Below are 24,103 nucleotides of genomic sequence, written 5' to 3'. Positions count from 1 at the left end.
CTAACTACTGATTGCCAACCAGAGAAACACCCATTAATCCCCACTCTTTGCTTTCTATTAATTAACCAATCCTCTATCCATGCTACTACTTTCCCCTTCATGCCATGCATCTTTATGTTATGCAGCAACCTTTTGTGTGGCACCTTGTCAAAGGCTTTCTGGAAATCCAGATATACCACATCCATTGGCTCCCCGTTATCTACCGTACTGGTAATGTCCTCAAGAAATTCCACTAAATTAGTTAGGCACGACCTGCCCTTTATGAACCCATGCTGCGAATACCCACTGGGACAATTTCCATCCAGATGTCTCGCTCTTTCTTCCTTGATGATAGATTCCAGCATCTTCCCTACTACCGAAGTTAAGCTCACTGGCCTATAATTACCCGCTTTCTGCCTACCTTCTTTTTTAAACAGTGGTGTCACGTTTGATAATTTCCAATCCGCCGGGACCACCCCAGAATCTAGTGAATTTTGGTAAATTATCACTAGTGCATTTGCAATTTCCCTGGCCACCTCTTTTAGCACTCTGGGATGCATTCCATCAGGGCCAAGAGACTTGTCTACCTTTAGCCCCATTAGCTTGCCCATCACTACCTCCTTAGTGATAACAATCCTCTCAAGGTCCTCACCTGTCATAGCCTCATTTCCATCAGTCACTGGCATGTTATTTGTGTCTTCCACTGTGAAGACCGACCCAAAAAACCTGTTCAGTTCCTCAGCCATTTCCTCATCCCCCATTATTAAATCTCCCTTCTCATCCTCTAAAGGACCAATATTTACCTTAGCCACTCTTTTTTGTTTTATATATTTGTAGAAACTATTACGATCTGTTTTTATATTCTGAACAAGTTTACTCTCATAATCTATCTTACTCTTCTTTATAGCTGTTTTAGTAGCTTTCTGTTGCCCCCTAAAGATTTCCCAGTCCTCCAGTCTCCCACTAATCTTTTCTACTTTGTATGCTTTTTCCTTCAATTTGATATGTTCTCTTATTTCCTTAGATACCAACGGTCGATTTACCCTTCTTCTACCGTCCTTCCTTTTTGTTGGTATAAACATGTTCCTGTTCCTGTCTTAAGCGAACAGCGAAAACAGCGTCGGAGGAGAGAGCCGGGAGATTTAAAAAGCGCGGGAGGAGAGAGCCGGGACAGCGAAAACAGCACCGGAGGAGAGAGCCGGGAGATTTAAAAAGCGCGGGAGGAGAGAGCCAGGACAGCGAAAACAGCGCGAGAGGAGAGAGAGCCTGGACAGCGAAAACAGCACGAGAGGAGAGAGAGCCTGGAGATTTTAAAAGCGCGGGAGGAGAGAGCCGGGACAGTGAAAACAGCGCGAGAGGAGAGAGAGCCGGGACAGCGAAAACAGCGCCGGAGGAGAGAGCCGGGAGATTTAAAAAGCGCGGGAGGAGAGAGCCGGGACAGTGCTGGGAGAGGTGAGTGCACAAAAGATGTGGCAGGAGTGCCTTTAGTCACGGAGTGCTGATTGGAACAGAGTGCATCTGAGTTTAGGTGAAGGACTGAGTGCTGATTGGAACAGAGTGCATCTGAGTTTAGGTGAGTGACTGAGTTCGGGTGAGTGGCTGTGTTTTTGTTGGTGTTCGGGTTTATCCTTGAGGTTCCATAAAGAAAATAAAAATAAAAAAATATTTATATTAATTAACTAGTTGAATATAGCTGGACAGGTGATGTGCTGTTGCTGTATGATGATGGTACTGGTGGATCCCATTGAGACGGTCAGTGACCACATCTGCAGCAAGTGTTGGCTGCTCAAGGAACTTCGGCTCAGAATTGATGAGCTGGAGACCGAGCTGCACACACTGCGGCACATCAGGGAGGGGGAACATTACCTGGACGCTTTGTTTCAGGAGGCAGTCACATCCGGTAGAATAAGTTCTGTTAATTCGGACAGTGGTCAGGGACAGAGTGGTGTGACTGCAAGGGAGGCAGGTAGGGGGATCCTGGGTTTAGGAGTTGAGGAGCCTCAGCCCTTGACCTTGTCCAACAGGTGTGAGGTACTTGCTCCCTGTGTGGATGAGGAAGAGGGCTGTAGGGAGGATGCGTTGACTGACCACTGCACCGTGGTACAGGAAGCCATTCAAGAGGGGGGAGCAAAAAGACAAGTGGTAGTTGTAGGGGATTCTATAATTAGGGGGATTGATGGCATCCTTTGTAAGCCAGATCGAGAGTCCCGCATGGTATGTTGCCTGCCCGGTGCAAGGGTGAGGGACATCTCTGATCGGCTTGAAAGGATTTTGGAGAGGGAGGAGGAGGATCCAGTTGTTGTGGTCCACGTTGGGACGAACAACATAGGTAAGACTAGGAAAGAGGACCTGTTTAGGGATTATCAAACACTAGGGACTAAATTAAAGAGCAGGTCCTCCAGGGTTATAATCTCTGGATTACTACCCGAGCCACGTGCCAATTGGCATAGGGTTGAGAAAATTAGAGAAGTTAACACGTGGCTAAAGGAGTGGTGCGGGAAAGAGGGATTCCATTTCATGGGGCATTGGCATCAGTACTGGGGCAGGAGGGACCTGGGCAATTGGGATGGTCTTCACCTGAACCATTCTGGGACCAGTGTTCTAGCAAATAGGATAAATAGGTTGGTCACAAGGACTTTAAACTAGCAAGTTGGGGGTAAGGGAAGTGTAAAGCTATGGACAGTATAATGGTTAATGGAGATCAAGGCAGTAGGTTACGTGACAGGTTATTATGTAGAGATATGGGTTCAAAGACAAGGAAAAAAGACATAAATAACAGCATAAGTGTACTTTACCTGAATGCTCCTGGTATACGAAATACGGTAAATGAGTTGATGGCGCAAATCATCGTGAATGACTATGATTTAGTGGCCATTACTGAAACATGGTTAAAAGATGGTCACGACTGGGAGTTAAATATCCAAGGGTATCAGATTATACAAAAGGATAAGGAACAGGACTATTGGGGCAGCACGGCAGCATTGTGGATAGCACAATTGCTTCACAGCTCCAGGGTCCCATGTTCGATTCTGGCTTGGGTCACTGTCTGTGTGGAGTCTGCACATCCTCCCCGTGTGTGCGTGGGTTTCCTTCGGGTGCTCTGGCTTCCTCCCACAGTCCAAAGATGTGCAGGTTAGGTGGATTGGCCATGATAAATCACCCTTAGTGTCCAAAATTGCCCTTAGTGTTGGGTGGGGTTACTGGGTTATGGGGATAGGGTGGAGGTGTTGACCTTGGGCAGGGTGCTCTTTCCAAGAGCCGGTGCAGACTCGATGGGCCGCACTGTAAATTCTATGATAATCTATGATAGAATGGATGGTAAGGGCGGTGGTGTAGCTTTGTTGTTTAAGGATGGCATCCGGGCAATAGTAAGGGATATTGGTGCTATGGAGGACAAGGTTGAATCAATTTGGGTGGAAATCAGGAATAGTAAGGCGAAAAGGTCACTGATAGGAGTAGTCTATAGGCCACCAAATAGTAACAGGATGGTAGGGCAGGCAATAAGCAAAGAAATAACGGATGCATGTAGAAATTTGCAGGGGCAATCACTTGGAGTTTCAGCGGGAGCGGAGTGCAGAGGCTGCTGGTGGGTGAGTATTGAAGTTTAAAATAACTTACCTTGCAGGGGCAATCACTTGGAGTTTCAGCGGGAGTGGAGTGCGGGGGCTGCTGGTGGGTGAGTATTTAAGTAAACACTTACCTGGTCCCGTTTCTGTTCCTCTTTGCTGTTGTATTTTAAAAAACATTTTTAAGGCGGTAACAGGAAGTTCGACCCGCAGACTTCTGGGAAGTCCCTCACCAATAAATTCTGGTGGAGAGGAAACCCGAGACACTACACGTGTAGAGTCTCCCACCCGCCCTCCTCCTCTAACCTAATAATAAAACCCATTGGTGTGAGGTAAGTACCATATTTTATTATTATTATTATTATATATTTTTAAAAATTTAGGTGTTAGCCAGATCTTGGTTGAAAGTTAGAGGGATGGCAGGGAAGGGAGTGCAATGTTCCTCCTGCAGGATGTTTGAGGTGAGGGATGCCGTTAGTGTCCCTGCTGATTTTACCTGCAGGAAGTGCTGCCATCTCCAGCTCCTCCAAGACCGAGTTAGGGAACTGGAGCTGGAGTTGGAAGAACTTTGGATCATTCGGGAGGCAGAGGGGGTCATAGATAGCAGCTTCAGGGAATTAGTTACACCAAAGATTGGAGACAGATGGGTAACTGTAAGAGGGACTGGGAAAAAGCAGTCAGTGCAGGGATCCCCTGCGGTCGTTCCCCTGAGAAACAAGTATACCGCTTTGGATACTTGTGGAGGGGACGACTTACCAGGGGTAAGCCATGGGGTACGGGCCTCTGGCACGGAGTCTGCCCCTGTTGCTCAGAAGGGAAGGGGGGAGAGGAGCAGAGCAATAGTAATTGGGGACTCGATAGTCACGGGCACAGATAGGAGATTTTGTGGGTGCGTGAGAGACTCACGTTTGGTATGTTGCCTCCCAGGTGCAAGGGTACGTGATGTCTCGGATTGTGTTTTCCGGGTCCTTAACGGGGAGGGGGAGCAGCCCCAAGTCGTGATCCACATTGGCACGAACGACATAGGTAGGAAAGGGGACAAGGATGTCAGGCAGGCTTTCAGGGAGCTAGCATGGAAGCTCAGAACTAGAACAAACAGAGTTGTTATCTCTGGGTTGTTGCCAGATGAGGATGAGGAATAGGGAGAGAGAGCAATTAAACACGTGGCTACAGGGATGGTGCAGGCGGGAGAGATTCAGATTTCTGGATAACTGGGGCTTTTTCTAGGGAAGGTGGGACCTCTACAGACAGGATGGTCTACATCTGAACCTGAGGGGCACAAATATCCTGGGGGGGAGATTTGTTAGTGCTCTTTGGGGGGGTTTAAACTAATGCAGCAGGGGCATGGGAACCTGGATTGTAGTTTTAGGGTTTGGGAGAATGAGAGTATAGAGGTCAGGAGCATAGATTTGATGTTGCAGGAGGGGGCCAGTGTTCAGGTAGGTGGTTTGAAGTGTGTCTACTTCAATGCCAGGAGTATACGAAACAAGGTAGGGGAACTGGCAGCATGGGTTGGTACCTGGGACTTCGATGTTGTGGCTATTTCGGAGACATGGATAGAGCAGGGACAGGCATGGATGTTGCAGGTTCCGGGGTTTAGGTGTTTTAGTTAGCTCAGAGAAGGAGGCAAAAGAGGGGGAGGTGTGGCGCTGCTAGTCAAGAGCAGTATTACGGTGGCGGAGAGGATGCTAGATGGGGACTCATCTTCCGAGGTAGTATGGGATGAGGTTAGAAACAGGAAAGGAGAGGTCACCCTGTTGGGAGTTTTCTATAGGCCTCCAAATAGTTCTAGGGATGCAGATGAAAGGATGGCGAGGATGATCCTGGATAAGAGTGAAAGTAACAGAGTAGTTATTATGGGAGACTTTAACTTTCCAAATATTGACTGGAAAAGATATAGTTCGAGTACATTAGGTGGGTTGTTTTTTGTACAGTGTGTGCAGGAGGGTTTCCTGACACAATATGTTGACAGGCCAACAAGAGGCGAGGCCACGTTGGATTTGGTTTTGGGTAATGAACCAGGCCAGGTGTTGGATTTGGAGGTAGGAGAGCACTTTGGGGACAGTGACCACAATTCGGTGATGTTTACGTTAGTGATGGAAAGTAATAAGTATACACCGCAGGGCAAGAATTATAGCTGGGGGAAGGGCAATTATGATGCTATTAGACGTGACTTGGGGGGGATAGGTTGGAGACGTAGGCTGCAAGTGTTGGGCACACTGGATAAGTGGAGCTTGTTCAAGGATCAGCTACTGCGTGTTCTTGATAAGTACGTACTGGTCAGGCAGGGAGGAAGTCGTAGAGCGAGGGAACCGTGGTTTACCAAAGAAGTGGAATCTCTTGTTAAGAGGAAGAAGGAGGCCTATGTGAAGACGAGGTGTGAAGTTTCAGTTGGGGCGATGGATAGTTACAAGGTAGCGAGGAAGGATCTAAAGAGAGAGCTAAGACGAGCAAGGAGTGGACATGAGAAGTATTTAGCAGGTAGGATCAAGGAAAACCCAAAAGCTTTCTCTAGGTATGTCAGGAATAAGCGAATGACTAGGGTAAGAGTAGGATCAGTCAAGGACAGCGATGGGAAGTTGTGTGTGGAGTCTGAAGAGATAGGCGAGATACTAAATGAATATTTTTTGTCAGTATTCACTCAGGAAAAAGATAATCATAGAATCATAGAATTTACAGTGCAGAAGGAGGCCATTCGGCCCATCGAGTCTGCACCGGCTTTTGGAAAGAGCACCCGACCCAAGGTCCACACCTCCACCCTATCCCCATAACCCAGTAACCCCACCTTACACTAAGGGCAATTTTGGACACTATGGGCAATTTAGCATGGCCAATTCACCTAACCCGCACATCTTTGGACTGTGGGAGGAAACCGGAGCACCCGGAGAAAACCCACGCACACACGGGGAGGATGTGCAGACTCTGCACAGACAGTGACCCAAGCCGGAATCGAACCTGGGACCTTGGAGCTGTGAAGCATTTGTGCTATCCACAAGGCTACCGTGCTGCCCAAATGTTGTGGAGGAGAATGTTGAGACCCAGGCTATTAGAATAGATGGCACTGAGGTACGTAGGGAAGACGTGTTGGCAATTCTGGACAGGCTGAAAATAGATAAGCCCCCGGGGCCTGATGGGATTTATCCTAGGATTCTCTGGGAGGCCAGGGAAGAGATTGCTGGACCTTTGGCTTTGATTTTTATGTCATCATTGGCTACAGGAATAGTGCCAGAGGACTGGAGGATAGCAAATGTGGTCCCTTTGTTCAAAAAGGGGAGCAGAGACAACCCCGGCAACTATAGACCGGTGAGCCTCACGTCTGTAGTGGGTAAAGTCTTGGAGCGGGTTATAAGAGACAAGATTTATAATCATCTAGGTAGGAATAATATGATCAGGGATAGTCAGCATGGCTTTGTGAAGGGTAGGTCATGCCTCACAAACCATATCGAGTTCTTTGAGAAGGTGACTGAACAGGTAGACAAGGGTAGAGCAGTTGATGTGGTGTATATGGATTTCAGTAAAGCGTTTGATAAGGTTCCCCACGGTAGGCTACGGCAGAAAATACGGAGGATGGGGATTGAGGGTGATTTAGAGATGTGGATCAGAAATTGGCTAGCTGAAAGAAGACAGAGGGTGGTGGTTGATGGGAAATGTTCAGAATGGAGTTCAGTTACAAGTGGCGTACCGCAGGGATCTGTTCTGGGGCCGTTGCTGTTTGTCATTTTTATCAATGACCTAGAGGAAGGCGCAGAAGGGTGGGTGAGTAAATTTGCAGACGGCACTAAAGTCGGTGGTGTTGTCGACAGTGTGGAAGGATGTAGCAGGTTACAGAGGGACATAGATAAGCTGCAGAGCTGGGCTGAGAGGTGGCAAATGGAGTTTAATGTAGAGAAGTGTGAGGTGATTCACTTTGGAAGGAATAACAGGAATGCGGAATATTTGGCTAATGGTAAAGTTCTTGGAAGTGTGGATGAGCAGAGGGATCTAGGTGTCCATGTACATAGATCCCTGAAAGTTGCCACCCAGGTTGATAGGGTTGTGAAGAAGGCCTATGGAGTGTTGGCCTTTATTGGTAGAGGGATTGAGTTCCGGAGTCAAGAGGTCATGTTGCAGCTGTAGAAAACTCTGGTACGGCCGCATTTGGAGTATTGCGTACAGTTCTGGTCACCGCATTATAGGAAGGACGTGGAGGCTTTGGAGCGGGTGCAGAGGAGATTCACCAGGATGTTGCCTGGTGTGGAGGGAAAATTTTATGAGGAAAGATTGATGGACTTGAGGTTGTTTTCGTTGGAGAGAAGAAGGTTAAGAGGAGACTTAATAGAGGCATACAAAATGATCAGGGGGTTAGATAGGGTGGACAGTGAGAGCCTTTTCCCGCAGATGGAAATGGCTGGCACGAGGGGACATAACTTTAAACCGAGGCGAAAAGGTCACTGATAGGAGTAGTCTATAGGCCACCAAATAGTAATAGGATGGTAGGGCAGGCAATAAACAAAGAAATAACGGATGCATGTAGAAATGCTACAGCGGTTATCATGGGAGATTTTAATCTGCATATCGATTGGTTTAACCAGGTTGGTAAAGGCAGCCTTGAGGAGGAGTTTATAGAATGTGCCCGGGATAATTTCCTGGAACAGTATGTAATGGAACCTACAAGGGAACAAGCGGTCCTAGACCTGGTCCTGTGTAATGAGGCAGGATTGATTAATGATCTCATTGTTTGTGATCCTCTTGGAAGGAGCGACCACAATATGGTGGAATTTAAAATACAGTTGGAGGATGACAAGGGAAAATCAAACACTAGTGTTTTGTGCTTAAAAAAAGGCGATTACAATGGGATGAGTGAAGAACTAGGTAAGGTCGACTGGGAGCAAAGACTTCATGGTGAAGCAATTGAGGAACAGTGGAGAACCTTCCGAGCGATCTTTGGCAGTGTTCAGAAAAGGTTCAAACCGACAAAAAAGAAAGACGGTAGAAAGGGGAAAAATTGACCGTGGATATCTGAGGAGGTGAGGGAGAGTATCAAATTGAAGGAAAAAACATACAAAGTGGCAAAAATTAGTGGGAGACTAGAGGACTGGGAAGGCTTTAGGGGACAACAGAAAGCTACTAAAAAAGCCATAAAGAGTAAGGTAGACTATGATAGTAAACTGGCTCAGAACATAAAAGCAGATAGTAAAAGCTTCTACAAATATATAAGTCAGAAAAGAGTGGCTAAGGTAAATATTGGTCCTTTGGAAGATGAGAAGGGAGATTTAATAATCGGAGATGGGGAAATGGCTGAGGAGCTGAACAGGTTTTTGGGGTCAGTCTTCATAGTGGAGGACACAAATAACATGCCAGTGGCTGATGGAAATAAGGATATGATAGGTGAGGACCTTGAGATGATTGTAATCACTAAGGAGGCAGTATTGGGCAAGCTAATGGGGCTAAAGGTTGACAAGTCTCCTGGCCCTGATGGGATGCATCCCAGAGTGTTAAAAGAGATGGCTAGGGAAATTGTATACGCACTAGTGATAATTTATCAATATTCACTCGACTCTGGGGTGGTCCCAGAGGATTGGAAAGGAGCAAACGTGACACCACTGTTTAAAAAAGGAGGTTGGCAGAAAGCGGGTAATTATAGGCCGGTAAGCTTAACTTCGGTTGTAGGGAAAGTGCAGGAATCTATCATTAAGGAGGAAATAGCGGGGCACCTGGAGGGAAATTGCCCCATTGGGCACGCAGCATGGGTTCACAAAGGGTAGGTCGTGTCTGACTAATTTGGTAGAATTTTTTGAGGATTTTACCAGTGCAATAGATAACGGGGAGCCAATGGATGTGGTATATCTGGATTTCCAGAAAGCTTTTGACAAGGTGACACACAAAAGGTTGCTGCATAAACTAAAGATGCATGACATTGAGGGTAAAGTGGTAGCATGGGTAGAGGATTGGTTAACTAACAGAAAGCAGAGAGTGGGGATAAATGGGTGTTTCTCTGTTTGGCAACCTGTAACTAGTGGGGTCCCTCAAGGGTCAGTGTTGGGCCCGCAGTTGTTCACAATTTACATAGACGATTTGGAGTTGGGGACCAAGTGCAATGTGTCAAAGTTTGCAGACGACACTAAGATGAGTGGTAAAGCAAAAAGTGCAGAGGATACCGGAAGTCTGCGGAAGGATTTGGATAGGTTAGGTGAATGGGCTCGGGTCTGGCAGATGTAATTCAATGTTGCCAAGTGTGAGGCTATCCATTTTGGGAGGAATAACAGCAGAATGGATTATTATTTAAACGGTAAGATGTTAAAACATGCTGCTGTGCAGAGGGACCTGGATGTGCTGGTGCACGAGTCGCAAAAAGTTGGTGTGCAGGTGCAACAGGTGATTAAGAAAGCTAATCGAGTTTTGTCTTTCATTGCTAGAGGGATGTAGTTCAAGCCTAGTGAGGTTATGCTGCAATTGTATAGGGTGTTGGTGAGGCCGCATCTGGAATATTGTGTTCAGATTTGGTCTCCTTTCCTGAGAAAGGACATATTGGCAGTGGAGGGAGTGCAGAGGAGATTCACTAGGTTGATCCCAGAGTTGAGGGGATTAGATTATGATGAGAGGTTGAGTAGACTGGGACTACTGCCTATTCTAGACACAAAATACTCCCCTATCCCCCTTACCCCCCCCACCCACTTATTAAACTCATTGGAGTTTAGAAGGATGCGGGGGTTCTTATTGAGACATCTAAAATTATGAAGGGAATAGATAGGATAGATGCGGGCAGGTTGTTTCCACTGGTCGGGGAAAGCAGAACTAGGGGGCATAGCCTCAAAATAAGGGGAGGTAGATTTAGGACGGAGTGTAGGAGGAACTTCTTCACCCAAAGGGTTGTGAATCTCTGGAATTCCTGCCAAGTGAAGCAGTTGAGGCGCCTTCTTTAAACGTTTTTAAGAAAAAGATAGATGCCTTTCTAAAGAATAAAGGGATTCGGGGATATGGTGTACGGGCCGGAGAGTGGAGCTGAGTCCTCAAAGATCAGCCATGATCTCATTAAATGGCGGAGCAGGCTCGAGGGGCCAGATGGCCTACTCCTGTTCCTAGTTCTTATGTTCTTAAGTTCCTGTCTTTGAAAATATCAGGACGTAAAAAGCAGCCAGGAAATACGCACATATTTACAAAACACTGGGCAGGCGCCTGTCAGATTTGTGAGTCCAATGTTAAACTCAATAATGTGGGAAAAATGTCAAAGCATGAGAGAGAGCGTATGCACAGGGAAAAGAGTATTATGATGTCAGGAAAGTAGAACATCATTGACATGGCGAGACAAAAGAGAATTAGAGCACAGAAAGATAACTGGAGGTTCAAGAGATATTTTCCTATCACCCCGCATCGTTTCCGCCGGCAGAGGAGGCTGACGTGTGCTGCCCTGTGCTCATCCGCCTCATTCGGTGGCGGTGGATTTTTGCGTGGTTCACATCATCCGAGCAGGTGGTGGGCTGGCACTGCCGATCTTTAGTAACTACTACTGGGAGGCAAATCTATCCATGATTGGGAAGTGGGTAGTGGGGGTGGGGGTGGGGGGGGGGGGGGAGTTGATGTGGGAGCAGAGAGAGGTGGCCTCATATCAGGGCACAAGTTTGGGGGCATTGATGACGGCTCCTCTGCCATTTTCGCCAGCCCGGTACTCCACAAACCCAGTGGTAGTGGCAGCTCTTCGAGTTTGGGGGCAGTGGCGGAAGCATATGGGAGTGTTGGGAGTGTCGATGTGGGCTCCAATATGTGGCAACCACCGGTTTGTCCCGGGGAGTCTGGATGGGTGGTTTTTGAGTTCGCAGAGAGCAGGATTGATAGGCTGGAGGATCTATTTATTGATGGTATCTTTCCATGTTTAGAGGACTTGGAATGGGTTTCGGTATCTGCAGATAAGAGATTTCTGCGAAGTCAGGTTTCGACCTTTCCGCTTCCAGCACCACAGGGGATACTGGACAAGGTAGTTTCTAATCCGGGGTGGGGAAGTTTGCAGAAATCTATAAAGAACTTAAGGAGTGGGAGGAAAACCAGATAGGTGAGCTAAAGCGTAAATCGGAAAATAAGCGAGGAGGGAAGGTACAGGCGGATCTGTGGGAGGGTGCTCTGAGCAGAGTCAATACGTCCTCATCATGTGCCAGACAAAACCTGATACAATTCAAAGTGGTGCACCGAGCACACATGACGGTGGCCCGGATGAGCACATGTTTTGGGGTAGTGGACAGGTGTGTGAGGTGCACAGGAGGGCCCGCTAACCATGCCCACATGTTTTGGGCATGCCCGAAGCTTAGGGGATACTGGCAGCGGTTTGCGGATTTCATGTCCATGGCACTAAAAACGAGGGTGGCGCCAATTCCAGAGGTGGTGATTTTTGGAGTGTCGGAAGATCCGGGAGTCCAGGGGACGAGAGAAACTGGCGTTTTTGCCTTTGCCGGGGGTAGCCCGTAGACGGATATTGCTAGTGTGGAGGGACTCGAAGCCCCCGAAATCAAGGGTTTGGGTGAGCGATATGGCTGGGTTTCTTAGACTTGAGAAAATTAAGCTTGTCCTGAGAGGACAACGTTAATGTTCTTTCAGAGGTGACAACCGTTTAGCGACGTCTTCGGAGAAAACCAAACTGTCAGCAGATTTAATAAGTGGGTGGGGGGGGTGGGTAAGGGGGATAGGGGAGTATTTTGTGTCGAGAATAGGCAGGAACAGTAGGAGATGAAGGGATGTGTTACGCACTGAACTGTGTTTACATTTACATAGAATTTATAGTGCAGAAGGAGGCCATTCGGCCCATCGAGTCCGCACCGGCTCTTGGAAAGAGCACCCCTCCCAAGGCCAACACCGCCACCCCATCCCCATAACCCAATAACCCCACCCAACACCAAGGGCAATTTTGGACATTAAGGGCAATTTATCACGGCCAATCCACCTAACCTGCACATCTTTGGACTGTGGGAGGAAACCGGAGCACCCGGAGGAAACCCACGCACACACGGGGAGGATGTGCAGACTCCGCACAGACAGTGACCCAAGCCGGAATCGAACCTGGGACCCTGGAGCTGTGAAGCAATTGTGCTATCCACAAGGCTACCGTGCTGCCCCTATTTGTATTTGTATTTGTATCCTTTATTGATATCAAACAATAAATACCTTAAGCATACACTCAGTAACCTTTGCCTGCAGTGAATTCGACACATCCTGAGTCAGTGAGACAGCTAGAGTGAAGTTGAAATTCGATCATTTGGAGCAGTGAGATAATTCGGTGCAGAGTGGTAGGAGGTGCTTTTTCTCTTTCGTTTTTTTTTCTTTCTTCTGGCTGGTAACTATTAATCTGTAGGGAGAGATCCCGAGAGCATCCTGGGTAGGAGTGGAGCGGAGGTGAGTGGTTGGACAGATGGCATGTTGGGAAAGTATGCGGGGAGTTTAAAAACCTAGCTCGGGGACGCAGCCTTCCTTTTCAGGAGCGGTGGCGAGCGGTTGGACAGACAGCATCTTGGGAAGGTAAGCGGGTAAACGGTGAATCTGAGGTTTAGACTGGGGACAAACTGAAGAATGACGTCACAGGAAAGCTGTTATTAGATTGGCGAAGAGAGGACTTGCTGGTAAGTAGTGGTGACTGGTAAGTAGTTTTACTTTTCATTTGTTTATTTTGTTTTATTGTTTTTCTTTTGTTGTTTGGCATTGTAGTTGTATAAGTTAACCTAAGGTTTAAGACATGGCAGGAGATCACAGACCCGTGTCATGCTCCTCGTGTGCGATGTGGGAGCTCAGGGGCACGCCCATTGTCCCTGGCTCCTGTACAAGCAAGAAGTGTGCACAGCTGCAGCTGCTGTTAGACTGCTTGATGGCTCTGGAACTGTGAGTTGACTCACTTTGGAGCATCCGCGATGCTGAGGACGTCGTGGATAGCACATTCGCTGAGTTGGGTACACCTTAGGTGAAAATTACTGAGGGAGATAGAAAATGGGTGACCAAAAGACAGAGCAAGAGTCTTCTCCCTGCAGAACAGATATATCGCCTTGGATACTGTTTGGGGAGATAGCTCACCAGGGGAAGGCAGCAGCAACCAGGCTCAAGGCACCATGGCTGGCTCTGCTGCGCAGGAAGGCAGGAAGAGGAATTCCAAGGCTATAGTGATAGGGGACTCAATCGTAAGGGAATAGACAGGCAATGTTTGCGGACGCAATCGAGACTCCGGGATGGCATGCTGCCTCCCTGGTGCAAGGGTCAAGGATGTCTTTGAGCGGCTGCAGGACATACGTGGGGGCTGCGCGGAGGGAGGGTGAACAGTCAACTGTCGTGGTGCATATAGGAAACAACGATATAGGTAAGAAAAGATATACGTACAAGCTGAATTCAGGGATTTAAGAGTTAAACTAAAAAGTAGGACCAGAAATGTAGGCAATCTCAGGATTGCTACCAGCTCCACGAGCTCGTCATAGTAGGAATGTTGGCTCAAGAGATGGTGCAAGAGGGAGCGATTCAAATTATTGGGGCTTGTGTTATGGGGCAGAGTTTAGAGAACCCCAAAGTGTAGCATGGAGTTCAACTGACCCACAACCTTTAATAGATTTTGGTGTGGGGAGCACACGGCCCACTCTACAGGTGTGATACGGCATAAATGGACAAGTGTTTTTTTTAAAACAAAACAATGTTTATTCTATCAACTCAAGTCAACCTTTTTAAAACAGTCATTGAATATCTTAACACCCATTAAGTCAAAGATAACCCCCAAAGACTAAGTAATCATTTCAGCTCTCCTTTTAACATCCAAAAGACTTAAGCAACCTTCACACATGAGCACATTAGCTTACATTCAATATATATAGTGAGAAAGGGTTCAACTGTGCTGCTGCTTTTGGTTCCTTCAGCTACAGCCTCTTTGCTTTCTTCATGCAGCTAAATGGATACACACAGACACACCCAAGCTGCTCTCTCAAACGGAAACTCAAAATAAGAAGTACGCTCAGCTCCCCCCCCCCCCACCCTCTGACATCACTACAGTAATATGATCAGTTCCATTTCTTAAAGGTACATTTCTGAAATGCCCATTTCTTAAAGGTACTCTCACACCTCCCCTCAAGAAAAAATAAATAAACCATCAACTTCAAGATGGTTTCATTTTTCACCTTTGCCCCATCAATTAAGAAATGCGCACAATAAAAACACTTTATCGGTTCAAAAAAAAACATTAAACCCAAACAGGTAAAGTAATATAAACCCAAACAGGTATAATAATATAGTCCATTTTTCCCGCTCTTCTTCCTCCATCCGAAATCCTTCTCGATTGACAGTCTCTTTGAAGAAGAAAGTCTCTGCACGATCCATTCATTCCTCTACGCCTCGGCATTTCTCTTTAAAGTTAGATACTTCAGTTCAATCTGATCACAGAGTCCCTTGCAATTCCCCAATACAGGAGCATCGGTTATCACAGCTTTCACGCGGTCAAATGCCCGTTGAAAGTCCGCTACCCGTTTCATCACATTTTGTGCAACTTTCAAATGTTGTCTAGCCAATTCACCTACTCTATTTAATCGTTCCCTAAAATTTGACACGTAATCGAATAATGTAATTTCCGATTTCTCACCCACCAATTTTTCCTTAATCAATTTAAGTGGTCCTCTTATCTCATGACCAAAAATTTGTTCAAAAGGACTACATTTGGTTGACTCATTAGGTGCATCCCTAATTACAAACAGTACGAATGGAATTACTTTATCCCAATCCTCTGGATAATCTTGAAAATAAGCCCTTAACATTGTCTTTAATGGCTGATGCCACCTCTGTAATGCCCCCTGCGATTTTGGATGGTACGCAGTTGATTGAAATTGTTTCATTCCTAAGCTTTCCATAACTTCTTTTAATAACTTTGAGGTAAAATTTGGTCCTAGACTGCACCTGGTCCAAGTTTTCAGACGGAGTTTTCAGGGGTGTACGGTAATACAGGTTAGCACAGTTGCTTCACTGCTCCTTGAGGCGCCTTCATTAAATGTTTTCAAGATAAAGATAGATAGTTTTTGAAGAATAAAGGAATAAAGGGTTATAGTATTGGGGTGGGAACGCGGAGCTGAGTCCACAAAAGATCAGCCATGAACTCATTGAATGGCGGAGCAGGCTCGAAGGGCCAGATGGCCTACTCCTGCTCCTAGTTCTTATGTTCTTAGGAAATGTTTTCTTGAAAAAAGGTTACCACGGAAACCATTGCCGATTGTTTTCAAACCCATCTTAGACTAATGTACTTCAAGGAAGGAAATCTGTCGTCCTTACTCGGTCTGTGACTCCAGATACAAAGCAATGTCTCTTACATGTCCCTGGGAAATAAATATTGGTGCAGACAGCGACACCCACGCCCCAGGAATGAATACAAAAATTGCAGTGGTAGAAGAGTTGCAAATGAAGCAATGTAAAGGGGCTTGGGAGAAAAACAAAAATAGGCCGAATTCCCGATGGCGCGTTTCATTTGTACATTTAAAAATTGTTAAACTGCGTGCTGGGCGCTAAGGGAGAGAGGGAGGAGGTAGGACCAGAGAGGAGCGACTGCGGGCGACTTGTCCGGACATTGGTCATATTGGCTGCAAGGGGGTCTAGCAGGAATGGGGAAGAGGGGCGACAGGGGAACAGGCCGAGTGGCCGTCGTGACACCCTCATGGGAGTGGGTGGAGTCCAGTGCCGGACCGCCATTACGGCGGTCATCACGCTGCACACACACTGACCACCCACCATGGCCCCTGGTTCTGCAGAGTGACATCAACTGTATGGGTGCTAACACCCGCCACCCTGGCAACCTTTCACCCACCACACCACCACCCTACGCCCCAATCCCATACCACCTTGCCGTCACCCACCTGTGGCCCACCCATGCCAACACCCATATAGCCTCTGGCAAGAGCAGTGCCAGTCAATGGTACCTCCTGATTGGGGCGTGACGGGATTTCCAGGGACAGAGCTTGCAGTGACAAGCTGGCCACCATCTACTCAGGTGGACCTGGTTGTGCATGGGAGTACTCACCGTTCTAACATGTCGGCCTTTCACCCTTTACAGACAATGGATATTGGAATACAACTAGCAATGCTGGCCTTTCAGCTGGTCGCTGCCGCCATGCGGGATACCATGCAGCTGGTGTTGCTTGAGAAGGAGGAAGATGCAGCAATGGAACGTGCAGCAGTGGAGCAGGCAGCAGCAGTCCATGCAGCAGAGAGAGACAGGTGGCAGCCGACCAGGTTTGGGATCCGGTTGCCCAACAGGCCGAGGAGGACGAGGTGTCAAATACGGACACATGAGCCATGTGTACCGGCACCACCTGACATTCGAGGACGTGTCAGACTGGGCATGCCATCAAAGACTCGAGCTTAGCAGAGAGACAGTGCAAAATATCGGCATATCTGGCACCACGGAAGTATGGGGGAGGACACCCTCTCCCGGTGGTCATCAAGGTGATGGTCGCTCTGAACTTCTAAGCGACTGGTCCTTCCAGGCAGCAAATTGGGACTGTCCGGGTTCTCAGAGAAATCGGTGCACAGGTGCATCCATGTCGTCACGGAGGCCCTAAATGCCCAGGAGGTAAAATGCATCCGTTTCAATGTGAACCGAGCCCACCAGGATGTCCGGGCAGAGGAGTTAGAACAAAGAACAAAGAGAAGTACAGCACAGGAACAGGCCCTTCAGCCCTCCAAGCCTGTGCCGACCATGCTGCCCGTACAAACTAAAATCTTCTACGCTTCCGGGGTCCGTATACCTCTATTCCCACCTATCCTATAAAGATAGATGGGTGACGGTGAGAGGGGCTGGGAGGAAGCAGTCAGTACAGGGATCCCCTGTGGTCGTTCCCCTTAGTAACAAGTATACCGCTTTGGATACTGTTGGGGGGGATAACTTACCAGGGGTAGGCCATGGGGTACAGGACTCTGGCACAGAGCCTGTCCCTGTTGCTCAGAAGGGGAGGGAAGAGAGGAGCAGAGCATTAGCCATTGGAGACTCCATAGTTAGGGGGATAGATAGGAGATTCTGTGGGAACGAGAGAGGCTCGCGGTTGGTGTGTTGCCTCCCAAGTGCCCGGGTGCGTGATGTCTCAGATCGTGTTTTCGGGATCCTTAAGGGGGAGGGGGAGCAGCCCCAAGTCGTGGTCCACATAGGTACCAACGACACAGGTAGGAAAAGGGATAGGGATGTAAGGCAGGAATTCAGGGAGCCAGGGTGGAAACTTAGATCTAGGACAAACAGAGTTATTATCACTGGGTTGTTACCCGCGCCACGTGCTGGCGAGATGAGGAATAGGGAGAGAGAGGAGTTGAACACGTGGCTACAGGGATGGTGCAGGAGGGAGGGTTTCAGATTTCTGGATAATTGGGGCTCATTCTGGGGTTGGTGGGACCTCTACAAACGGGATGGTCTACACCTGGACCAGAGGGGTACCAATGTCCTGGGGGGGAAATTTGCTAATGCTCTTCGGGAGGGTTTAAACTAGTACAGCAGGGGCTTGGGAACCTGAATTATAGCTCCAGTGTACAGGAGGTTGAGAGTAGTGAGGTCATGAGTAAGGTTTCAAAGTTGCAGGAGTGTACCGGCAGGCAGGAAGGTGGTTTAAAGTGTGTCTTCTTCAATGCCAGGAGCATCCGGAATAAGGTGGGTGAACTTGCGGCATGGGTGGGTACATGGGACTTCATGTTGTGGTCATTTCGGAGACATGGATAGAGCAGGGACAGGAATGGTTATTGCAGGTGCCGGGGTTTAGATATTTCGGTAAGCTCAGGGAAGGTGGTAAAAGAGGGGGAGGGGTGGTATTGTTAGTCAAGGACAGTTTGATGAGGACTCGTGTACTGAGGTAGTATGGGCTGAGGTTAGAAACAGGAAAGGAGAGGTCACCCTGTTAGGAGTTTTCTATAGGCCTCTGAAAAGTTCCAGAGATGTAGAGGAACGGATTGCAAAGATGCTTCTGGATTGGAGTGAAAACAGCAGGGTGGTTGTTATGGGGGACTTTAACTTTCCAAATATTGACTGGAAACGCTATAGTTCGAGTGCTTTAGATGGGTCCGTTTTTGTCCAATGTGTGTAGGAGGGTTTCCTGACGTAGTATACAGATAGGCCAACGAGAGGCGAGGCCATTTTGGATTTGGTGCTGGGTAATGAACCAGGACAGGTGTTAGATTTGGATGTAGGTGAGCACTTTGGTGATAGTGACCACAATTCTATTAAGTTTACTTTAGTGATGGAAAGGGATAGGTATATACCACAGGGCAAGAGTTATATCTGGGGGAAAGGCAATTATGATGCGATGAGGCAAGACTTAGGATGCATCGGATGGAGAGTAAAACTGCAGGGGACGGGCACAATGGAAATGTGGAGCTTGTTCAAGGAACGGCTACTGCGTGTCCTTGATAAGTATATACCTGGCAGGCAGGGAGGAAGTGGTCGAGCAAGGGAACCGTGGTTTACTAAAGCAGTCGAAACACTTGTCAAGAGGATGAAGGAGGCTTATGTAAAGATCAGACATGAAGGTTCAGTTAGGGCGCTCGAGAGTTACAAGTTAGCTAGGAATGACCTAAAGAGAGAGCTAAGAAGAGCCAGGAGGGGACATGAAAAGTCTTTGGCAGGTAGGATCAAGGATAACCCTAAAGCTTTCTATAGATATGTCAGGAATAAAAGAATGACTAGGGTAAGAGTAGGGCCAGTCAATGACAGTAGTGGGAAGTTGTGCGTGGAGTCCGAGGAGATAGGAGAGGTGCTAAATGAACATTTCTCGTCGGTATTCACACAGGGAAAAGATAATGTTGTCGAGCAGAATACTGAGATTCAGGCTACTAGACTAGAAGGGGCAATTTAGCTCAGGGCTAAATCGCTGGCTTTGAAAGCAGACAAGACAGGCCAGCAGCACGGTTCAATTCCCGTAACAACCTCCCTGAACAGGTGCCGGAATGTGGCGACTAGGGGCTTTTCACAGTAACTTCATTGAAGCCTACTTGTGACAATAAGCAATTTTCATTTTCATGGGCTTGAGGTTCATAAGGAGGAGGTGTTAGCAATTCTGGAAAGTGTGAAAATAGATAAGTCCCTTGAGCCGGATGGGATTTATCCTATGATTCTCTGGGAAGCTAGGGAGGAACATAGAACATAGAACATAGAAAATACAGCACAGAACAGGCCCTTCGGCCCACGATGTTGTGCCGAACCTTTGTCCTAGATTAATCATAGATTATCATTGAATTTACAGTGCAGAAGGAGGCCATTCGGCCCTTTGAGTCTGCACCGGCTCTTGGAAAGAGCACCCTACCCAAACTCAACACCTTCACCCAACACCAAGGTCAATTTGGACATTAAGGGCAATTTATCATTGGCCAATTCACCTAACCTGCACATCTTTGGATTGTGGGAGGAAACCGGAGCACCCGGAGGAAACCCACGCAGACACGGGGAGGACGTGCAGACTCCGCACAGTCAGTGACCCAAGCCGGAATCGAACCTGGGACCCTGGAGCTGTGAAGCAATTGTGCTATCCACAATGCTACCGTGCTGCCCTTGAGAACAAATAAATCTACACTATATCATTTAACCGTAATCCATGTACCTATCCAATAGCTGCTTGATGGTCCCTAATGTTTCCGACTCAACTACTTCCACAGGCAGTGCATTCCATGCCCCCACTACTCTCTGGGTAAAGAACCTACCTCTGATATCCCTCCTATATCTTCCACCTTTCACCTTAAATTTATGTCCCCTTGTAATGGTTTGTTCCACCCGGGGAAAAAGTCTCTGACTTTTTGAGATTGCTGAGTCTGTGGCTTTGATCTTTAAGTCATCTTTTTCTACAGGAAGAGTGTCAGAAGACTGAAGGATAGCAAATGTTGTCCCCTTGTTCAAGAAGGGAATTAGAGACAACCCTGGTAACTATAGACCAGTGAGCCTTACTTCTGTTGTGGGCAAAATCTTGGAAAGGTTTATCAGAGATAGGATGTAAATCATCAGGAAAAGAATAATTTGATTAGAGATAGTCAACACGGTTTTGTGAAGGGTAGGTCGTGCCTCACAAACATTATTGAGTTTTTTGAGAAGGTGACCAAACAGGTGGATGAGGGTAAAGCAGTTGAATTGTATATGGATTTCAGTAAAGCGTTTGATAAGGTTCCCCACGGTAGGCTACTGCAGAAAATACGGAGGCATGGGATTCAGGGTGATTCAGCAGTTTGGATCAGAAATTGGCTAGCTGGAAGAAGACAAAGGGTGGTGGTTGATGGGAAATGATCAGACTGGAGTCCAGTTACTAGTGGTGTACCACAAGGGTCTGTTTTGGGGCCACTGCTGTTTGTCATTTTTATAAATGACCTGGAGGAGGGCGTAGAAAGATGGGTGAGTAAATATGCAGATGACACTAAAGTCGGTGGAGTTGTGGACAGTGCGGAAGGATGTTACAAGTTGCAGAGGGACATAGATAAGCTGCAGCGCTGGGCTGAGAGGTGGCAAATGGAGTTTAATACAGAAAAGTATTAGGTGATTCATTTTGGAAGGAATAACAGGAAGACAGAATACTGGACAAATGGTAAGATTCTTGGCAGTGTGAATGAGCAGAGAGATCTCGGTGTCCATGTACATAGATCCCTGAAAGTTGCCACCCAGGTTGAGAGGGTTGTTAAGAAGGCGTATGGTGTGTTAACTTTTATTTGCAGAGGGATTGAGTTTCGGAGCCATGAGGTCATGTTGCAGCTGTACACAACTCTGGAGCGGCCGCATTTGGAGTGTTGCGTGCAATTCTGGTCGCCGCATTATAGGAAGGATGTGGAAGCATTGGAAAGGGTGCAGAGGAGATTTACCAGAATGTTGCCTGGTATGGAGGGAAGATCTTATGAGGAAAGGCTGAGGGACTTGAGGCTGTTTTCGTTGGAGAGAAGAAGGTTAAGAGGTGACTTAATTGAGGCGTACACGATGATCAGAGGAATGGATAGGGTGGGCAGTGAGAGCCTTTTTCCTCGGATGGTGATGTCTAGCACGAGGGGACATAGCTTTTAATTGAGGGGAGATAGATATAGGACAGATGTCAGAGTTAGGTTCTTTACTCAGAGAGTAGTAAGGGCGTGGAATGACCTGCCTGTAACAGTAGTGGACTCGTCAACACTAAGGACATTCAAATGGTCATTGGATAGACATATGGATGATAAAGGAATAGTGTAGGTGGGCTTTAGAGTGGTTTCACAGTTCGGCGCAACGTCGAGGGTGAAGGGCCTGTACTGCGCTGTAATGTTCTATGTTCTATTCATGTATTTGTCAAGATGCCCCTTAAATGTCTCTGTCGTCCCTGCTTCCACCATCTCCTCCGGCAGCGAGTTCCGGGCACCCGCTACACACTGCAAAAAACTTCCCTTGCACATCTCCTCTAAACCTTGCCCCTCGCACTTTAAACCTATGTCCCTCGTAATTGACCCCTCTACTCTGGGAGCTGAGTATCGAATCTGTCTCTGCCCCTCTTAATTTTGTAGACCTCTATCAGGTCGCCCCTCAACTTCCGTCCTTCAAGTGAGAATAAACCAAATTTATTAAACTCTCCTCATATCTAATGCCCTCCATACCAGGTAACATCCTGGTAAATATCTTCTGTACCACCTCTAAAGCCTCCACATCCTTCTGGTAATGTGGTGACCAGAATTGAACACTATACTCCAAGTGTGGCCTAACTAAGGTTCTATACAGCTGCAACATGACTTGCCAATTTTCATACTCAATGCCCCGGCCAATGAAGGCAAGCATGCCGTATGACTTCTTGACTACCCTCTCCACCTGTGTTGCCCGTTTCAGTGACCTGTGGACCTGTACACCTAGATCTCTCTGACTGTGAATACTCTTGAGGTTTCTACCATTCACTGTATATTCCCTACCTGCATTAGACCTTCCAAAATGAATTACCTCACATTTGTCCGGATGAAACTCCATCTGCTATCTCTCCGACCAAGTCTCCAAACAATTTAAATCCTGCTGTATCCTCTGGCAGTCCTCATCGCTATCCGCAATTCCACTAACCTTTGTGTCGTCTGCAAACTTACTAATCAGACCAGTTACATTTTCCTCCAAGTCATTTATATATACTACGGACAGCAAAGGTCCCAGCACTGATCCCTGCGGATCACCACTAGTCACAGCCCTCCAATCAGAAAAGCACCCTTCCATTTCTGCTCTCTGCCTTCTATGACCTAGCCAGTTCTGTATCCTTCTTGCCAGCTCACCTCTGATCCCGTGACTTCACCTTTTGTACCAGTCTGCCATGAGGGACCTTGTTAAAGGCCTTACTGAAGTCAATAAAGTCAACATCCACTGCCCTACCTGCATCAATCACCTTTGTTACCTCCTCGAAAAACTCTATCAAGTTAGTGAGACACAACGTCCCCTTCACAAAACCGTGCCGCCTCTCGCTGTTATTGACGGGTGCCTCGGCTCCAGGGCGTGATCGATGGGGTGCATGTCCCCCTATGAGCTGATGACAGGCCTCCCTACACAAAGAGAAAGGGGTTCCACTTGATGAACGTGCAGCTGGTGTGTGACCATCAGCATGTTCATCATGCACGTCTGTGCCCAATACCCGGACAGTGCACATGACGCTTCATTCCTGGCACACTTAACAATTCCTGACATTTTTGAGATGCCTCTCTGTAAGGGCGCTTGGCTCCTGGGTGTCAGGGGCTATCCGCTGCTGTCGTGGCTGCTGACACGTATCTGGCGCATAGTCCCGCTACAATGCCGCCCATGCAGCGACCAGGGGTGTGATCGAGCAGTGCTTCGGCCTCCTGAAGATGCCATTCAGGTACCTGGACTGCTCTGGAAGGGGCCTCCACTATGATGCTGAGAGAACCGTCTGCATCTTGTTGGCCTGCTGCATCCTCCACAACATCACACAGCAGACGGATGACGTGCTGGAGGAGGAGGATGAAGGTCAGGATTCGTCCAATGAGGAGGATGTGGAGGAGGGTGAGGGTGGGCAGAACACGGAGCCCAGGCAGGCAGGGGAGGCGCATCAAGTGTGGGCCAGGGCCAACATGCACGGGGCGCTCTGATTATCTCCAGGATCACTGACTAGTGGTTGGGTGGGGTGGAATATACAGGGGCAAAGACTCCACATCCCAACCCCACACTCCCTTACCCCCTCCTCACCCCGTCCATCGCCCACCTGCACCTTCCTCCGTGATACGTACCTGTCACACTATGGGCTCCTGCTGTGGCACGAGCCGGGGGTGGGGATCATCAGATGGACCCACAAGATACAAGACAAGAGGCATGATTAGACTGTAGGCCAGGGGAATTGGGGATAGTTGTGGGGGTGTGTGGTGGAGGTGTCAGTGTGGTGTATGGTGTGTGTGTGGGTGAGGGTGAGGGTAGCGTGGGTGAGGGTTGTGTGTATATGTGGGGGGAGGTTAGGATCGTGTTGAAGTGAAAATGGTCTGGGGGTGAAGGTGGCTGTGAGTGAGGTGCAGGGTGACGGTGGTGTGGGGGTAAGGATGGATGTTAGGGTGGTGGCGCAGTTGAATTGGGTGGGGGTTGGTGCACATGTCACAAGGAACCGCAACTGATCAAATTGTCACTTTCTCACCCTGGGCCGGTCTCC

Source organism: Scyliorhinus torazame, chromosome 19, assembly GCF_047496885.1.
Source record: "Scyliorhinus torazame isolate Kashiwa2021f chromosome 19, sScyTor2.1, whole genome shotgun sequence".
Taxonomy (NCBI): domain Eukaryota; kingdom Metazoa; phylum Chordata; class Chondrichthyes; order Carcharhiniformes; family Scyliorhinidae; genus Scyliorhinus; species Scyliorhinus torazame.
This window is presented reverse-complemented; position numbering follows the sequence as displayed.